This window comes from Neolamprologus brichardi, chromosome 20, assembly GCF_056152115.1.
Source record: "Neolamprologus brichardi isolate AB-2024 chromosome 20, ASM5615211v1, whole genome shotgun sequence".
Classification (NCBI taxonomy): domain Eukaryota; kingdom Metazoa; phylum Chordata; class Actinopteri; order Cichliformes; family Cichlidae; genus Neolamprologus; species Neolamprologus brichardi.
Window position 1 is genome coordinate 18,882,501 of NC_142123.1, and position 4,380 is coordinate 18,886,880.

At 39.6% G+C, this 4,380-nt stretch overlaps 1 protein-coding gene across 7 annotated transcripts in view; it reads left to right on the plus strand.

The window, feature by feature from the left end:
• The window catches only part of LOC102799640 (mitochondrial carrier homolog 1-like), a 14,706-nt gene extending 14,323 nt beyond the window's left edge, over positions 1–383 (plus strand). For all 7 annotated transcript variants that reach the window (XM_006804282.2, XM_087833724.1, XM_006804283.3 and 4 more), the window contains one exon: positions 1–383. This exon is cut by the window's left edge and continues 553 nt beyond it. The gene's annotated coding sequence lies outside the window, so the exon portion shown is untranslated.
• Positions 384–4,380: the final 3,997 nt, after the last annotated feature.

Consider the following 4,380-nt stretch of genomic DNA (forward strand, 5'->3'; position numbering starts at 1 on the left):
AAACCTCTTTGTCTTTTTCTTGATGTTGCTGTTGCAAACTGAGTAAAGAGGTAATGCTATTTTTTTTTAAGTAAAAAATATTTTCTTTAAAAGAGGTTGGAGAAATGCATGAAAGTCAAGAAGCTCAAGATATTATATATGCCAGAGTCTAATAAAACGGAGAAATATGATTTTGAAGTTTGTACAATGTTTTCATTTTTATCAGTCAGCCTTTAAACCTTCCACTCGAGTGGTTTAAAAACCTGTTAACAGTCTGTTAGGTCTGAAAGCGTCCATGTTCGCTGATAAATGTGACTGATAAATGAATTCTGCTTTATGTTTGTGACTCCAGTAACAACCCCACTTGCCTGTTTTTTTTGATAAAAATAAAATCTTTGCCATAACAGTGTTCACTTCATATTCAAAATGTGAAATATTATATAAGTTGTATACTGATGCTTTAAGATCCAATCTTAAGCAGTGAATAAGAACATATTGAGGGTTACTAGATATAGAATAATAGAATAGTAAAGAATAGTTCATTGCCTGGGCCACTTTTTTAAACACGAATAAATAACTCACCGTTTTTCTAAGGCAACAAGTTTACGTACTTTTTGAAGTTCTCTGAACTAATGAGGTTTTACAGTCATGAGCAGATAATCCATAGGTAAGTTTAAATTAACTATTTGGCTTCATTAGCTTTCTAACAGCCTGATATTCTGAGGCTTTGTACTATAAACACTGTAATAAAGGTTGCGAGCTTGAGTGCTACAGAACATCAGAGCTGATAATAAATGACACCTGTAGTGTTCCCCCAACACAGGACAGCTCTGTTAAAAAAGTCCTATCCTCTGATCCTGTGGGACTTGAACAGTAAGTAGTATAGAGCCTGATGGAGCCTAACATTTACTGCCTCTGTTGTCCAGTCGTCTACCCTGACTCGTCTGTTAAGAAAAGAAAAAGCCAGTAACACCTGTGCACTTGGTAATTAACTGGGCCCAGTTTAGTGGCCTGAACAGCAGGCCCTGAGGTTCTGTAACTTTTAAAAGGCTCCAGTAACCTGTAGGAGCTATTTAAACTGAGGATGAATATTCAGGGTTTGCTGTTTCACAAATGGTTAAAAAGAGAACGTCTACAATTTAGACTTTGGTGGATATTACAGGATATTTTATTAAAGCAGTTTGGCGTGAGCAGAGCAGAAGCAGAGTTAAATAACAATAAATAATAAGCTGTTTGCATCATGGTGTTTCATATCCATGTTTTTAATCACAAGCTGGAGAATAATACTCAGACGAGACCCAGACACGGACAATGTCAAGGACTGGAGACTAGTTCGTGACATCGGTCATTCGACCATGGTTCTTCTTAGAAAGAAAATAACTACAACAACAGTGTTTAAGGGTTTCAGCACCTTTGTGTTTTTTTTGCATTTGACAGAGAGTTGTGATGGCTGCCTTTACAGCAAAACAGCACTCCTGCTTCCCAAGCTCTTCAAATAGCTGCACAAGCTGTCAAATTGTATTGTTTTGGTTTCAAAGAGACATGAAGCGTTCTTTCCAAAGTCTCACCTACATCACCCCATTGTGTTCAGAGTGGAGGTAGGGCAGGTAGGTGATCTTTCCAATCCTTTTTGGATTTCCAGTGAGCAGTGGATAGGCAGCAGGTGAGTAGTAACAGATAGCAGACCAGCTTCAGACAATCTGAGGAAGTAACAGGTTAGCGTGGGGAGTGATCCAAAGCACCGGTGACAGGAGACACAAGGAGCAAAACACAAAGTTACGAGGAGTTTAAAGCAAGCATAGAGGCCGATTTAGCAGTACAGAACATCTGACGACCTGGCAAAGGTCTGAGGAGGTCCTAAATGCATCCAGGGTGACTGCTGCAGATGACCAGGACCATGACAGATGCCACTTTGAGACAGATGCCCTCGATCTCTGTGACAATGATTGAAAAGATTTTAAGGTGCCAAATCTATAAAGTTCTCATTTCAACAGGTTTGTCCAATAAGAAAAGATTGTTTCATAAGAAACTAAATTCACTTCCAGCCCTATTTTATTGAACAGGAAGCGTTTTCACAGGGTTACACATCCATACGATAGGGGGTGTTTGCTGTGTGATAGTGTGGTTTAGTCTCAGGTCATACTGCTCATTGAACAAAAAACACACAAATCAGGTGTTAAAATGCTAAACCTTGGGTTTTACCTCCACTGAGAAGTAGGGATGGGTACCGGTATGGCACCGGTTCTGACATAAACGGTAGTAACCAGACCGAAAAGCAGCGCACATTTCGGTGCTTTATTTCGGTGTTTTATTTTGGTGCTTTTTTTTTCCTGAGCTGTGATACACTTTAGATTCTAGCCAATCATTTTACGTTTCCGAGGATAGTAGGCGGGCCCAGGTACGTACGTTCTTTTAGAGCAGAGCTACAGATTAAAATGCCCAAGGCGAAGCGGTCAAAAGTCTGGCTGTACTTCACAGCAAAATATGCAAACTCAGCAGCCTGCAACAAGTGTTTTAAGCTGATACTGTGATACTGTCAAAGGAGGTAACACCTCAAATCCGATGAAACACCTGGCGACGCATAGCGTTTTTTTTAAAAGCCGAGAAATGCGCCATATTTGATAGCCTGCTGCGAGACCTCACACCGTGCACATCTACTGCGCGGGTGTGGTGCCTGTTATCGGACCCGGAGTTAGCAACATCCCCCAAAAACCCGAAGAGTAGAGTCCTGGCCCGTAGCCCTGCCAGTGTAGCAGAAATGATGACGGATGATGATGGCAGCAGCAGCCGTTCTTCTCTGCGTGAGTAGCTTAATGTTGTTCGTGTGTAACTTATGTTGAGTAGGTTAACCACGTTATTACATTAATGCAGTAAGGTGAACTAGCAAACACCGTCATATCCTCATGCGGCTGTCTTCTTGTTTCATGGCAGATACTCCCTTCACCCTGGCCAAAAAGGCTAAAATGACCAAAGAAAAAGTGGAAGACAGTTAAACATGAGAGGTTTTTAGACAAAGTTTGTTTTTTCCATTGTTTAAGCACTACTTCCAACCAAGAGTGATATCATATATGCCCTATAGCTGCAGAAAAATCTAACATTATTATCTTTTTACAAAAAAACAGCTGAACATGAGAGGTTTTTGGAGCAATTTTGTGTTCTCCATTCTTTAAGCACCGGTTTGAGCACCGGCACCATTTCAAAAGTACCAGTTTGGCACCAGTATCGGATAAAACCTAAACGATACCCATCCCTACTGAGAAGTAAGGAGCAGCAGTTTTGAAAACTGAGCTGAATGTTAGCGGGAACAAACATCTCCAAAAATGTTGGAGCAGTTTTACACATGGACTCTATCTTGTTAGACTGACTAGAAGATTAGATCATTAACTTCTAGACTAGAAAATATTCATTAATATTAATTAATAATTAATGAAATGTTTAATAATAAAATTAACTGATATTTATTTAATTATTTATATATACTTTAATTGATGCCACATTTAATTAATACTTCATGATGTATTTATTTAATTCATTTTGGCACTCATGGCCCTCTGTATCTGTCAGCCTGGCTAAAGCTCTGAAAACAAAGCCGGGGTTATTCCCATCTTATCTTTTTCAAGATATGTATTTACGAGTTACATCAGGGAGTCAAGTACTTGTGATTTGTGGATTTCTTTGTCAGTATCCAGATGTATGTAACACTAATAACAGCCGACCTCTGTGAGAGCAGAGTTGAGGTGGCTGCTCTGCACTGCGTTGGCACATGAAGAAGATAACACTGGAGGGATTACATCCATACACTCAGTTACAGCACTTTCAAAAAGACATCTCCTATAATGTATTCCTCACTGCTGTGTAATTCATTATTGTAAATGTAAAGTTATGCGGCGGCTGACCACAGCAGCTGTCTGCCACTTACAGTGTAGTTTTGACCTCAATAGGTCACATGACAGGGTGAGGCAAGGTCTCACAGTGTTTTCACCTGAAACCTCAGGTGATCATTACAGACGCCTTTTTCACTCCTTGGCTCAAGTGACGAGGCTCATGATTAATAGTGGGCCAACAATCCTCTTAAGAGACAACCCCCACTAGGGTTTTTTTTTAAAATGTAATTTGTATTTACATTTTTTAATCATCTATAAGAAGATGTACATTGAAAAAAAATGTGTGAATAATTTCATATTTCAACTTATTAAATGCATCTAAGACTAAATCAGTCAGTGAATGTATTACAGCTCTGAGACTTCAGCCCTAGGATGTCAACATCATGATAGTGCTGCTTTGCTGGGACCTCAGCAGCTCATTAAGATCCACTTAGTGCTGACGTCACTAAGCTGCTTACTGCTGCAGGTGAATGGAGAAAGGAACTGAAAAAGATTTGTTTACACTGATGTAGGACTC